The sequence below is a fragment of the Corvus hawaiiensis genome, chromosome 22 (genome assembly GCF_020740725.1).
Source record: "Corvus hawaiiensis isolate bCorHaw1 chromosome 22, bCorHaw1.pri.cur, whole genome shotgun sequence".
NCBI lineage: Eukaryota > Metazoa > Chordata > Aves > Passeriformes > Corvidae > Corvus > Corvus hawaiiensis.
The window spans coordinates 3,142,551-3,158,450 of NC_063234.1; positions in this window are offsets into that span (position 1 = coordinate 3,142,551).

Genomic DNA, 15,900 nt, shown 5'->3' on the forward strand with positions numbered 1-15,900 from the left:
ACAGAAATGAGTGGCTGTGGAGAAGAGTTTCAGCAGAAAATTGGCACTGAGGGGCTGTGGAGCACAGGTTTGAGAGAAAATCAGCCATGAGGGGCTGTGGAGTACAGGTATAATATAAAATAGTCAGTGAGGGGCTGTGGAGAAGAGTTTCAACAGAAAATCATCAATGAAGGGCTGTGGAGCAGGGATTTAGCAGAAAACCATCAGCGAGGGGCTGCAGAGCTGAGTGTAACAGAAAATCAGCAGTGAGGGGCTTTGGAGTACAGGTTTGAGAGAAAATCGACAATGAGGGACTGTGGAGCAGGGTTTAACAGAAGATCAGCCATGAAGGGCTGCAGAGCACAGGTTTGACAGAAAATCAGCAATGAGTGGCTCTGGAACACAAATTTTTCTGCTTGGGGGGGGAGCTTTAGAGATGCCAGATGTCAGCAAGCCCAGGTGCTGTGAAAAGCCAAGGTTTGGTCACTGCCAGGTTTCTTGGGGAGTAAAGCCGTGAGGGGAAACATCACAGAGGTTCTCAGTCCCCAGGCAGGTAGGAAAGCACCCACCCCCCCGGTCAGCGTTCCCTGCCCATGGAACGAGGCTCAGACATGCATTTGATAAATCTTTAATCACCAATGTCGCCGCTGGTGGGGGACACGGAGGAGACAGAGCCACACCTTGATGCCTCGCCCGCCCCTTACCTTTTCCCTTGGCCTGGAGGAAGGAGGAGAAAATCCGCTCTTTTCCACCCAGCGGGAAGGACGAGGCTCCTGCCCCTCATCCCGCACACCTGGGCCCGGCCCTGCCGGTGAGAGGGGAGCGCGGATACCTGAGAGGGGACGAGCCCGGGGCTGCGGCGGGGCTGGGGGGGACTGGACGGGGGGATGGAGCGGGGAAGGGAAGGAAGGAGGAAAGGAGGAAGGGCAGGAGCGGGCGCTGTGTTGCCTGGAGACCGCAAACACTGCCCGGCCCGGGTGTCCTGCGGGGCGGGGACCGTGCCTGCGCTTCTCCCTCCTTGTCCCGAGGGAGCGGGCGGGATGCGCAGGGCACGGCCAGGGAAAGGATCCCCCTCATGTGAGAGAAAGGATCCCTCACCCTGGGGAAAGGATCCCCCTCACCCAGGGGAAAGGATCCCCCTCACCTCGGGGAAAGGATCCCCCTCATCTGAGAGAAAGGATCCCTCACCCTGGGGAAAGGATCCCCCTCACCTTGGGGAAAGGATCCCCCTCATCTGAGAGAAAGGATCCCTCACCCTGGGGAAAGGTGCCCCCTCACCTTGGGGAGAGAATCCCCATCACCTTGGAGAAAGGATCCCCCTCACCTCAGGGAGAAGATCCCCCTCACCTTGGAGAAAGGATCCCCCTCACCTCAGGGAAAGGATCCCCCTCACCTTAGGGAAAGGATCCCCCTCACCTTAGAGAAAGGATCCCCCTCACCCTGGGGAGAGAATCCCCCTCACCTCAGGGAAAGGATCCCCCTCACCTTCAGGAAATGAACCCAGGTCATGACCCTCAGCAGGACAAGATACAGGGAATTACTTACACAAACCAGCAAACTCTGTGGTGCAGCCTACACTTTTAGCCTTATTTATTTATAAATAAGCCTTATTTTTAAATTATAAAATGTTATTTTAAATAGTAACCCTTATTTTTGGATAACAACTCTTACTTTCTAAATAATAACCTTCATTTTTAAATAATGACCCTTATTTTTAAATCAGAATCCTTATTTTTTAACAGTGAAAGTGTTTTTAGCAGTAGATCAACTCTGGTTTTAGAAGTGTTTAGCCTGATGATGTCCCTTTAAGCTAGGGCCACTCTGAAGTCCAACTCTTTCTTTCTCCACATTCTTTGACATTCAAAAGAGTAAAAAAAACCCTCTATGATGGATGGAAATTTTTTGACATTTTATTAAGAGTTTGCCCATTACGTTGATTTGATTACTTTCACTTTAATTACCCTAATTAGCCATCAAGATATAATTTAGCATGGCTGTCACATCAGGCCACAGGTGATATTGCCAGGAAAGACTCAAGGGCACGAAGGAAGCAGTTCTGAAATAGAAATCACATTAAGGGGAGCTGGGTTGATCAAACGCCTCTGCCCCTCCTCGGAGGCTCAGGCAGAGCTTGTGGGAATAAAACCGGGACCGGAGCCTCCGCCGGAGCCTGGGCCAGGCTGCAAAAATCATTACCCATCATCTGACTTTGCTGCATGACTGAGTGGGCTGGAAGTTGCTTCCAGCCACATCTTGCCCCGTAGATGCCGAGAACGTGAGGATGGCAGTGTCCTCCATCCATCATTTCCAGCTGGAAAGGTCCGGTTTGGATAAGGATCCCGTGTGCTCCCTGCTGTACTCGGGTGGTTTAGGGGATGCTGTGCTTGGCCAGAAAGGCAGCAGCCTCATGGAACATCATTTTGTTGTTTTCAGTTGATAAAAACACAACCAATTTTACATTGTGTATCAAACTTACATCAGCTTATGTTCCTAACTTTGGACCTTGAAGGAATAAGAGGAGCAACATCTAAGGAGCTCAGTGGAAAAAGAGAATATTTCTCTGTGCCCTGGTGCGATCCCTGAGTGTGTGAGTAGATCCCAGTGTTTAAACCCATTGTGGTAAGAGGTGGAACCAGCAGTGTCACTTAAGGTTCTTAAGACAATTTGCTCTGTGTCCTGTGGGGTAGATAAAAGCAGCTCCTTTCCTAAAAGGATCATAAAAACACAGGGGGGGGGGAAATGTGGGGAGATGTTTATCTAAACATTAAATATTAAGTCTGCTACACACTCATTAAATAGTAACTCTACTACTACAGCTCCTCGGGATGGCTCTGATTACTGATGAATTTTTTAAGGGAGGTGGGTGGGGAGGGAGTAAACACAGCCCAAGTTTGCAAACTTTGTTTTTTCCTGCTTTGCAGAACAGGAGGTGCACAAACACTTGCCTGCAACAGCATGACAGAGACAGGGCTGAGAAATCTTGCATTTGTTTCTTTTAAAGGCACTCAGTGCCTGCAGAGTAGCAAGTCCCTTCCCTTATGGCTTTTAAATGCCACGTGTAGCTAGAGCTGAGAAACCAGCAATTTGGGGTCGAAAATTTGGCTTAAAAGAAGAGAAGGATGATGTTTCTTCGACAGAAAGAAGTGCACTGGAGTGGGGTATTAATAATGTAAAAAAATCTTTGATTTATTTGACGACTGTTTTTCACTCTGAGCCATACCTGGGCTGGAGAGCAGACACTGAATCTGCTCTCTTTAGGCTGGTGTAAATAACACCAAATTCCACTCTCTTTAGGCCAGCATAAACATTCAGGCTGGGGAATGAAGATCCTAAATGATCCAGGCTGGGTGACCGAGTGCCCTCCCCGCTGAAGCTGAGGAGCGCTGCTGGTGTGTGAAGCCACACGATGAAATTTCATCCCAGGGCACCTTTCGTTCCCCACCCTCAGTCTGTTGGGAGAGCTGGGCTGCTGGGAGCTCTGTTGTCAGCCTGAGGCAGGATCTCCTTCTCCCGTGGAGGGAATTTGCAGCCCTAGCACTGTGTCCCCATGTCCCCATGTCCCCACAGCTGCTGCTGTTCCTTTGGGTCCAAGCAGAGTTCAAATGGAGACCTCTAAGGGTTGTTGGTGATAGATCTGCTTCCTAATGCAGTCTGGTAGGAAATATCCATTTTCAGGGTGTTCTCAGTCTTTTATGTGCTGTTTTTATCACAGAATCATTGAGGCTGGAAAAGATCTCCAGGATCAGAGTCCAACCTGTGCCCAATTCCCACCTTATCACCAGCTCAGAGCCCTGAGTGCCACCTCCAGCCCTTCCTTGGGCACCTCCAGAGATGGGGACTCCAAAACTCCCTGGGCAGCCCTTTCCAAAGCCTGACCACCTTTCCATGGAGAAATTCCTGCTGCTGTCCAACCTGACCCTCCCCTGGCACAGCTTGAGGCTGTCTATCCTCATCCAGTCCCTCTTCCCTGGGAGCAGAGCCCAACCCCTGCCCCCAGTTGCACCCTCCTATCAGGGAGTTGTGGAGAAAGAAGGTCCCCCTCTAAGCCTCCTTTTCTCCAGGACTTAAAATCCTATTATAGAATATGTTAGACAGTTCTTGGGTCAAACTTTTCTGCTCACCAGATAATCACAACCTCCTGGTGCTCCCTGGGCACAGGAAGGGCACAGAAAGCCAAGATGATCTCTCCATGCACTGGACTATTTTCATCTGTGCTCACCCAATAAGAATGACAACACAAAGGATCACAGGGATCCTCGATAAGGAGCAGGATTAGGATGCACTTGAGTGAGGCTACAAGAAAAGCATGGTTATTCCATTAGCAAAAGGAATAATCCCTTTGTTTATGTTCTGGAGATGAAAGCAGTGACAGCAGAAAGCACCTGGAGGTCACCACACGCAGACTTTGCTGTCTCAGTGGCTGTCTGGGCTGTGGCTCTGGGGTTCAGCTGCACAGTTGCAGAATTTAATCAGTTCTCCTTGTGCTGGGAGTCCTGCAGTGGCTCCTAGTGAGGCAGGGAAGTGGATCTGCCTTTTCCACAGGCAGATGGGTGTGCCTGACTTGGAATAAAAATCTGTGGGGTGAATGAAGGAGGTTCCCCTATGATGTTCCCTTAGGATGTTCACACACCTGCCCACCCCTCTGATGCTGCATCCTCTGATACAAAGGATCAAAGGTAGAAATTTCCAGCTGAAAGCACAAAATTATGAGGTTGGAAAAGGCTTCCAAGGTCATCAAATCCAGCCTGGGACCGATCACCACCTTGTCATCCAGACCAGAGCTCTGAGTGCCACGTCCAGTATTAAACTGGAGTTTAGGAGATTTCTCAAATGTGTGGGTGGAAGGTGGCCCAGGCCAGAGAAGTTTTAGCCTGGTCATTTTAGCATCTGACCCAGTCAGTGAGGATCTGGCTGAGTATTACAAAATTCATCCCTGTAATCTTGTCCTTTCCTGCTCTGAGTTATTCCACTGGCATTTCCCAGCCCGGCCCTGCGAGATTTTCGAGATGGAAAGTGCTGAAATCAGGAGCAGTTGGGCCGTGTGTGATTGGGGACCAAGACCAACCTCTGGATATCCAAACACTCCAACACCCCAGACTTCCCACCCTCATAATGAGGCTGATTTTCCATCTGGCTCAGCACCTCTGTGTCCAGTGAGGGACACTGGAACAGGTTTGCTTGAACAAATTCCTCAATATGCCAAGCAAGTGGCATTCCAATAAAATAGCCGTGCCCTCTGCTTCTGTTCTTGCCAGCACTAAGTGACAAGGTCATGACGTTTCTGTGGTGTGATGTGTTATTTGCCATGTTTATTTAGGATACAAGCATTTGAGGCTGAGGATAGGGATGAGTTCGATGGGCTGAGCCTCAGAAGGGACTCCCAGCACTGCTGAAACTCGGAATAACAGACCACGAGGGATAAAAAAGGGAAGCCGGTAATATCGCCAGCTCAAATTAAACACTCTTAACCAGCCCACTTTATCCCTCCTCTGCTAATACTGAAGCTTTCTGCCCTTATTTCCCCTCATTCCTTCCCTGCTTTCCAAACAAACAGGGATAAGGGGAGGTTGTTAGGGGATAACTTGTTTGGTTCTGCTGTTTCCAAGTCACCTGGGTCTGCAGCGAGTTTATCAACCAGCCGTGGCAACATCAATCACCCAGAAAAATAGCACAGAGTGAAATGACTTTTCAAAATGTCGTTGGTATAATTATCATCTCGGCCATTACATTAAATGCCACCATTTATAACTGTTATGTTTAAGTATGCAAACAGTAATTAACTTGGTAATGAACTGAGGACCCCTGTGCCTCTCTTCCCTCAGCTAATTTGCATGTTAATTATCATTAGCAACCAGGGAAACAAGTTATAAACAGCTTAATTAGCAGCTTAATCATTTTTACAAGAAAACGTGCTGCACTTTGATACACGAGCAAGAGTTGGATTAATGAAGTCAGACGAGGGAGTTCTCCCTGTGCTGGTCCTGCTGCAGTGCTGGGCTTGTTTTGGGTTTGTTTTGGGCAATTGGGGGCCCCCAGATGTGCCCTTGCACACCCCTGTGCACATACAGGCTCTGGGCACCCTTGCACAAGGCTGTCTCAGCCTTCCTGATAGGTATCTACTTAAGAAATTCTGAATTTCTTAATAAAAACTAATTTACTTCATTTTTTCCCCCATTTTGTTTCCTTTTTGGCAGAATTTTTCTGTTCATTCAATGGAAGATTTAGATATAGTTTGATTATTTAGATATAAATTGAATATTTGGTTGTACTTTCTCGGTTTTTTTTTTTTTTTTTCAGGTGGTTATACTTCCATCCCCAACCACACTATAAATAATAATTATATTATTTATATTATAATATAAATAATGGCCAGCTCCCATGCATTTTGAAGAATTTTTTAAAGGTTTTTTTAATAACACTCAGAAGTTAAATGGAGAGCTGGAACTGGGTGTAAAGGACATAATAATTAAAGGAAGGCAAATCCAAATAAGAAGGAGAAATGCAAGCTGTGGTTTGTAGGTGGTGCTGCACACTCTGCCTGCTGGCAGGTGCAGTGGCCTGGGTGGATTTGGACTTAGGAGATTTTTCCAAGATCCTGGATGGGTAAAATCTCCAAATGAGGCTCAGCCTGTTCTTATCCCATGGATAAAATGTCATTCTGGGAATTACTCCACATTAGCCTGCCGAGAGAGCTCCTCATTGGAACGGGAGGCAATCATTTGATGGAAAGCAGCAGGAATTTTGTCAGAAGATGGGAACACACTGGCTGAGGAGGTTGTGGAATCTGTCACCAGGGATTTTGGGAATGGCTCAGATAAACATCTGTAAGAGAGGGTTTGGGTATTGTTGATGCTGATTCAGGACAGCGGGGCCGACCTAAAGCCTGGAACCAGGCACTTCCTGGGATGCGGCTGCAGAGCATCGCTGCTGCTCCATTGGGAGATGCGGGATCCCACAAAACTCCTTCCACCGCAGCTTTGGCCCAAAATCAGGGCTGAATTCCCCATTCCACAGGAATCCAGGGATTCTCTCCACCAAGATGACGATTCCCGTGGTTACGATGCGTAAAGAAATAGGAGTTCGTTCCCAAATTCGGCCGAGAAGGCGGCGCAGCCTCGATTGTCACCCCGCAGCGCCACCCCTGCCATGCCGGGCCCTCGCCAGCAGGGGGGGCCAGCGCACCGCAGGAAAGGGCAGGAACGGGCCGGTTTGGGAATATTCCCCGAAATTATTATTTATTTTCATCTGGCGTGATGAGCACAGAAGCAGGAAGCTGCCGCTGCCTTGTGGGTTCAGCGCACAGAACCTGCCCCAAAAGGCTGCTTGCAAAATCATGACTTTTCTATCCAGGATGAAGGAGTTAATTTGGGGGGCTAGAATGTCTTAAGTATCTTCTCTTCTTGCTTTTTTTGCCTCACAGACAGACAGATTTTTGGTTTTGGCATTTGAATTTATCTGCTGCCACATCACTGGCCCTTATAAATTCAAGAGTTTGTAAGGATGGGTGAAAATCTGAAAGTTCCCAGCTCAGACCGGCTGAGTGGCTATAAAGGGTACAGTGAAAAACTGCAGTTCTTGGGGGTTAATGTGTAATTTTGGCAAAGAAAAGACAGTGAATGCTGAAAGGGGAAGGAACTGTTACATGAGACAAGGGTGGAGTGCTCCAGTGAGCTCCAGAGCCCTGCATGGCTCGGGAAGGGGGTGAAGTGGGTGATTTACAGCAGCTGAGGGTCAGCCCCGTGTGTTTTATCTGCTTTGCCACTGCCCCCATCATTTCCTAGCGAGGGGCACTGCCCCTGGAATGGCAGCCAGCAAAGAGAGAGCTTCCTGTGCTATGTTCCATAAATTCTTTATCAGCTCTGTAATCAGAGAGCGTGGCTGGATGTTGATTTTGTTACGGTACCTGGAGCGAATCTCTATATGTTAATTTAAAGCCATAAAACTACAGCTTAAGGTTTCGGCGTCCTAATTGAAACTTCCCCTTCTTGGAGGCATTCATTCCTCTGCAGAGGAATAATAATCATCAGGAAAGAGAAGGAGATGCAGATAAAATGAGAGGGCATTGTTCCCAGGAAGCCATATGTGCCAGGGGAACTCTGGCACCCGGTGCCATGGCCGTGCTCAAGGATCCCCACTGGAATTTCTGTTGGATTTTACCAGCACTGCAGTAGAAGCTCCATAGCTCCATGAGATTTGTTGTCAGAAATGTGGGGTTTGGTCTTTTTTTCCCAGGGGAATGTCCTTGTTTGCACAGCCACTGCATGGGGAGCACCAGAACTGGGGACAGCCGGGCCCGTGTCGTGGTCGTGTCTTTTCATTGTCCTGCTGATATTTGGCTTTTCTGCTGTGGAAATGCTCACCAAAACAATTGGAGAGCAGAATATTTGTTCTCAAACTGTTGAAACCAGTCCAGGCAGTCACTGACAGCTGCAGATCACATCCTGAAAGTCTCCCAGCCTCAGCCAAGAGTGGGATGGGAGCATCACCCTGGAGGAAGGGATGGAGGGTGGGTGGTTTTTCCAGGCTGGGCACTGGGCTCCCTCCTGTTGTTCTGTTACTTCCTTAAGCTCAAGGTGTAAGTTCTGCTCTTCTACACCCTCCAACCTCAGAGTCCTGTGTCCAAAAATCCCATTAAAGCCCAGGCAGGGTGTTGGACCTCGTGCTTGGAAGCGAAGCAGGAAGGGTAAGACAGCAGCAGCTGCCAGACTGGGAGCCAAGGGCTGGAGCAGATCAAAGGGAAAACTAAATTATGGATTGATAGATGCCTTTAGTTTATAAGTTATTAAGCACCAGGTAACAGGTTAGATTAATATTGTGCCTGGAGGTTTCTTTTTTGTTTCTTTTTTTTTCCCCTTCTCTCTCTCCTTTTTTAAAAATTGAAGAAAACAAAATATTTTTCTAATTAAGTAAATCTACAGTGCTTGCTAATGGGGCCCGTCTGTGTGCTTGTCAGGGCACAGGGAGAGCTGGAATAATGATTTTATTTTTTCATTAAATAGAATTATAGGCAGTTACTCAAAGCAACTGTGAGTCTAATTGAAAGAAAACCATTTCTTCTTAATTTACTTTCACGGTTCTGGATGATAAAAGAGTGCGTTCGCTGGAAAATTAAATAAAAAACACAACATGAGCAAGCTTGAAATAATGCTGCTCAGGCACAGGTGGGAAGAGGGAGCACAGTAGTTTTCCTGCTCGTTATTAGTGCAGATACCAGAGCTTCCTCTTACACCCAAAAAGTGCATTTTTGCTTCCTAAGCTTTCCTTCCAACTTCCCCTTTCTCCTTCCAGGACATCCCTTTGTTTTCCAGTTTTCCCTCCACCACACTGACCATGTAAGCTCAGCCCTTTTGCAGGGTTAGATTTCCCCTCTCCCCCCATGGATGGCAGCAGTCTCTGCCTGTATCCCAAAGATTCCTGGCCAGTTCAGGCACTGGGATCACCGGGATCAGCAGGCAGGGGTGGGATGTGAGCAGGGGGTGTGGGGAATGGCCCAGGGCAGGGCAGGACTGTGCTGCCCAAGCCCTGAAATCACCGTGTGTGAGTCTGGGAGAAGCCAGATAGGGAACTCAGCTTGGAGGTGGAATTAGAGCTGCTCCAGGAGTTATTCCAGGGGCAGAGTGGGAGGTGGGTCTGTGCAAGGACGAGTTCCAGGGTGTGAAGTCATGTCAGAGCAGGGACCTGGGGCTGGGACCTCTGCAAGCACTGCCCAGGTGAAGGCACAGCCCAGAATTTCCTTTCCTTGTCGTCACAAATTCCCTCAGCTCCAAGAACCAGCCTTGGGCTCCTGGGAGCACCATTGGACCAGGCTCCAAGGGCACCAGGGATTTCCCAAAATCTCATGGGTTGCTTGGATTTCTGTTCTCTCAGGGGGCAGGAAAGGTTTGCTTGTGCCTTTCACAGCCTTGAATGGCCCCAGAAACCTCCAGGCCCTGCAGAGTCCCCCAGCACGGGCACGGGAGGGGTTAAAAAAATGGGAACTGATTAATTCCATGGCGAGGGTCCCTCCCTGGCCCTGGTGCCACATCTGGCAGGGTCACAGCAGCAGGGCCCGGCTGCAGCAGGAGGAGAGGGTCTGTTTCCACTAACCAGTTCTGCTACTTCTTACACTAAGTACTTCCTAAAAAAGGCCTGGGATAAGGTTTCACCGGGGCTGCCGTTAGATTTACGGGGATCCCATTTGCTCCAGCTCTTGGATTCACTCAGGCCGGGACAAGATTAAAACCAACCCTTCAATTTCCTTTTTTTTTTTTTTTAGGAAATGAACTGTGGCTTTTCTGCTAATGAAAGTGCAGAGACACTGAACTCATTCAGGCTCTCTGCTGGCTCTGGCTGTGTTTGATGTGTCTTCGAGGTGCACCTGAAGGAAACAAGAAGTTAAGGGAACTCTTGGCAATTAGCACTGAACATTATTTTGTGCCTTTTATCAATGCCTGTGCATATAAGAAAGCCAAAGAAGGGCTTGGAGTTGTCACTTTGGGAAATGCTCAGTCTTTTCTGTCTGAAAATAGGATAAAGAAAATGTAGTGAAAGATTTCCATGAAACTAAACTCAGTATCCAGATGCCTCCTGTATCTTCCTGTGACCCCATGAGGATGAAAGATCTGTTTCATTCCAGTTTCATCTTCATGCTGCTAACACAAAACTCAAGAAGTAATTTCAAAAGAAAATTGGAATCCGCTCTTCTTCTTCTCCTGACATATTTCTAAGGAATGGTGTTTGTAATTGAGAAGAGCTTTTCCTTACAAACTGTTCCTCTGCTGCTGCCATGGGGCACTCCAGGGAAGGAACTTCCCTGAGATACTCCCTGATCAGCTGTGTCTTGGATCAGGATGATTCAGAGCAATGGGACAAGATATTGATATTTTTCCCACCAGTAGATTTAGCTGGGAATTTTCTGACAAAAAGGGTTTTCATTACTAAGTGCTGGTTCAGCCAAAATTATTTTTCTTCCATCTCATTCCCAGAAAACACTGCCTCCTTTGTTTCCTTCTGCTGCTGGAGGATCTGGGCCTCTGGGATCAATGGTTCCAGTGCTGTCCCAGCACAAGCATTTTCCTCCCTTTGGAAAATATGAAGCCTTCAGGTAGTCTGGAGGAGAACTGAACACCATAAAAATCCCCACAGAGGCCAAGGAGCTGGGATTTTGGGATCCAGCTGAGCTCTGGCTTGAGTTTGATTTGCAACCTTGCCAAAAGTGGGCTGTTGGGTTTTTTTTTGTTTGTTTGTTTATTTTTCATCAGTGTCTGAAAGGATGGGGTCAGGAAAAGAAAATGCCCAGTCAATGAACCCACTGTGCTTCACTGATAATTAAAACTGGGAGGAACCATCACCAGCCCCTCTGAATTAGGTGCTTTTCTAGGTTTGGGAACACACTTGCAGTCCATGTCAGATGGACTAAAATGAAGAGATGCTGCTGAATCTCCCATTTGTATTAAAGTAGAGGCTGCCCCTGGCTCTGAACATCCCACTGAAGTGCTCTGAGGAATAACCAATGTCCCGGGAACTGCCTGATAAATTCTTCTTTCAAAAGAAAGAATTTTTTCTCCCCAACCTCTTTAATACCTTCCTAATCTGAAGGACAATTTTTCTCCTCTGTAATCACTATATTAAAATTTAATACACAGTATTAATATAACATACTTAATGGCAACCTAGATATTATTCTGGACATATCACTCCAAAAGCCCCGGGAGCTTGAACAAGAGAGGATTTAACCCTTCCCAGACCCTTGGGGGTAGCAAAGGTGCTTTTGTTTCTGCCATACAAGGCAAACTTGAGTGCTGGGAATTGTGTTGCCAGGTGGCAAGCAGGGAATGTGTCCTCTTCCTATTTCTGTTCTGGAAAACGTTCCCTCTGAGCACATTTGTGTAGGGAATTTAGACAGCAAGAGGGAGAGGGTGAGGCTGTTGTGGAGGCTTTCACTGAGGTGTCTGTGTTCAATCATGGCAGGGCAGAGGATGGAGAAGTTTGGACATCCATAAAACGAGACAACTGAGGAATAGAAAGGGAAACATTTTTGTCCCACACAGCAGCGAGGCTGTTACCTGTCCCCACAGCCCCTGGGGGAGTGTGGGGGCTCCATGCAGGACTCTGAAGTGTGGGAAAGCACTTTCCCACCTTTCTCCTTGTGTCCTTTCTCCCCGTGCTTCTCCAGAGAGGAGATTCTCAAGATCTTGTGCTTCGCTCTTCCTGGAGATGGCCCAGCCTCACCACAGAACCTTAAAAAGGGAATCAGCCCCCAGATGATGAGATTGGCTTCAAGCCACAAGATTACTGTTGAAAGATTGTTTTAACATTTGGGGTTTTGGAGGTTTGTATTTCTAATGTTCATCCTGTGGTCCACAATGTGCTGTAAAGGAAAACTCAATTAATGTGTAAGCACAGCCAGGCAAAAGCTCTGGCTTGATGCAAAGTGCTGAAACTCAGGACAAAAATCTGTGTGGCAGAAAAGCCATAAAACCTCAGATCCACTTAGAGGAAAGAACACAGGAAACAAATATTTCCGTGCAGGTTTGGTTCTGTGGGTGCCTTTTTGCAGGAGTGGCTTTATGTGAGTGCGTTCTGAGGGGCTAAAAACGGTGAGAGTCAGAGCTTTTTTATCCAGCGTGTTTGAACAGAGTCACTAGGTAAAATATTCTCACCTGGAAAGAAGTCTGTGCTGAGGTGGAGGGAGGGGAAAGAAATTCTAAAAAGAAAATAAAGCAGCAGGCAGTGGGTGGCAAAAGGGAGCGGGGGACACAGCGGTGAGTGTGAGGGATGACTTGGAAAGGAGAGGGATGCTATTGAGGAACAGCAGTAGGAAGGAAAAGGGGGGGCTGAGCGGAAAAGCAGGAGACATGGTAAGTTAAGTAAATTCACATTTATTTCTGCAAGAATTTGCTTCAAACGCTCTTCCTGCCCTCGCTGAACGTTCGGTGTTTGGACGCCCTCCACGCCGGGGGAACAAAACGGCTCTGTTGGAGCGCTGGGGGTGAAGCCCCGGTCACGGGCATGGCCAGGCTCCTGTGCCCCACCTGAGGAGCACATGGAGCTCCTCCAGAGCTTCCCCCAGCTCCTGCTGAGCCCCTGGGTCGAGCAGGAAAACCCAACCCCACCGCTGATCATGGGTCATCTGCACAAGCTCCGTGGAGGGGCTGCTTCTGAGCCCTGGTCATCTCCCCGTGGTCCTGGTGGCGTTTAAATTCAGAATGGGCACGCAGCTGAAATCCCACCCCACTGTGCCAGGGAGAGGTGCTCAGAGATGGTCCCTGGTTAACTGAGGGCCCTGGATATCAGAGCAAATGAAAGGCTTTTCAGCACCCAGGAGGACAGCGGGGTTACCCCCGTGCTCCCCTCTCTGCACACAGACAGCAGATATGTCCCAGCTCCTTGGGACTACAACCAAGCCATTGTTCTGGGCCAGGAGAGCTGGAGGGAACAATGGGAGACTTTGTGGGGCTCTGCTGCTGGAGGTTTCTGAACGTGTGTTGTGCTGTGAGGGCACGGAGAGTGACTGTGGAGATGTTACTGCACAGGCCTGAGGAGGCTCCTTCACACAAATCCCTCTGTTTTAACCAGCACTCCCCATTTCCTACAGAATCCTGCGTGTTCTCAGCTCTAGAGGCTTCTCTAGACAAAAGCTGCAACATTTTAATGATCATAATTTGCTATATTTTACCTGCTCTGGGCCCCAGTCATGGATGTGTTGCATGGCAATTGCTGTGGCCATATCCCACAGGCCAGCAGAATCAGTGTTATATTTATATAGAAATATATATTTTATATATTGTTATAATATATATTTTTATATAATAATATCATTATTTTATATAGTTTATATATATATTTTTATTAAAACTGGTTGTTCTAGGCCACTCTTGTTAATCTCTTAGTTTTAATTGTAAGACTTTCTTTCCTTTAGAATATGTTGTGTAATGGTATTTAAGAAAAGAGCTGATCCACTTTTTATGTCCATTAAAAAGTACGTTTTACTACTACAGACCCATTAGTCTTTTATGCAGGAGAGCTGTAATTTGAAAGAAATTGTAGAGGTTTCATTTGAAGTCCCCTGCAGAATTTATTTGACTTTATCACCTGCAGTGAAAGCCTTTGACAGATAAATCCTAAATTGCTTCTGAGGTGGGAGCACCATCCTTTCCACATGGGCCGGACCACCATGACTGGCCAGTGGTCTGAAAATTGAGCAAACCTAATATTCCACCCAGTGCAATTCTTGGTTCCTGTACCAGGAACCCTCCTTCCAATGGGCAACTTCTCCTTTTGGAGTGTAGGATCTGCTGGAATTTTGAACACGGGCTCCCACCCTGTGTCTCTGGCACTGGCAGTGATGCCAAGCCAGGAGTACCATGGGTTTCTAGGAGAGGTCAGTCCCTCTGGGAGAGCCAGAACCAGGGAAAAGATTTTAGATCATGAAGGGGGTGTTTTTAGGATTTTTTTTTGGTGTGTTGATGTTTTTATTGTTTGGGTTTTTTGTTTGGTTTTTGGTTTTATTTTTGAAAGGGCAGCTGATTTACCCAAGTTCACCACTGCCAGAGGCTCCTCTAGCCGGGGATGATCTGAGTGACCTGGAGGAAATCAGAGCTTTATACCTGAATTTCACTGATTAATTATCAGTTACTAAAGATGAAGGAGGCTGAAACAAGGGGTGCTCCTTGTGCCATTTATCTGCAAAGTTCCTGGTGGGCCCTGCTAACACAGAGGGCTCCAAGGCAGCCTCCAGCTGGCTGACATTTCCCACACGTTCAGGGTGTCCCCCCAAGATGTTCTCCAATTAGTCACCATCACTCACAGTCTGTTTTCCATACTCAGCCACAGTTTACAGTCAGGCAGAGGAGCACAATGGCAGAGCAGCTGCTCCCAGCCAGACACAAAGGTTATGGCACTGTGTACACGAGCAAGCTGTGAAAGTTCCAGTCCCAGCCACCCAGCTCCTTCACCCTCCCGTACTTTTAAAAGCCAACAGAAGCAGAAACAAACAGTGAGCGTGCCTCTCGTCTCAGCCCTGGAAAAACATTTGGAAGCATGGAGTGAAAGGAGGGATCTTTGTTTTTCTAATTTGATTCCCATTGCTGCAGCTGCAGCCAAAACCTTCGGGTTCTGGAAAAAGTTCAGAAAGTTCTGCTTTTTGGAAGAGGTCGTGTTTATTGGAAAATTACATCTTGCCCAGTAAAAACTGACAGTATAAGTACTCCAGTCTATTAAAAGCTACAGAAGACACAGTTAAGAGTTTATTTAATGATTGCTGCAGATGGGGTTTGGGAACTTGGAGCCCTGGCATTGGTGAGTTGGGTTGGAGATTGTGTTCTGGGAACACAGAAACCATCATTGTCGTATTAGTGACCCCCTCATCCACCCTCATGCCTAAACCAGAACCAACTGCCACAAGCAGGCTCTGCCTGGTGATTTGTAACTCGTTTTTCCTGAAGGAAAAGGTGTCAGGGATCAACACAGCAGCTCAGTGAGAGTGGTGGAGACACCACAGCCAAGGGAGCCCAAAACTGGCAGACCTGGGATCCTATTCTGGGAGCAGACTCTGTCTCAGACTGGGGCATGACCCTGTGAAGTTTCCTGGAACTCTTTGGACTATGGAACAGAAATACGTTGTGGAAAGAAAGGAACTGCTGCCCCGGAGATGTTAGACCTGACCTAAACCTCACCAGAATGTTGTGAGCTACAGGCAGTGTTTGAGCTGAGCCCTTGAAGTGTAAATGCTCCATGCCAGAGCTCTCCATGGAGGGAGGAAATTCCCATCAGGACCTGGAGATCCAGGGAAGGTCTGTTTGTCATAGTTCTGCCCATGAAGAAGGGAACAGCCTTCCCCTGTGCTCAAGGAATCCTCCCATTCCTTTTCCACCAGCTGTCAGGTCTTTGCAGAGCAGTAGAAACCCAGAACAACTCGGTGGTTTGCAAACCACAAACACC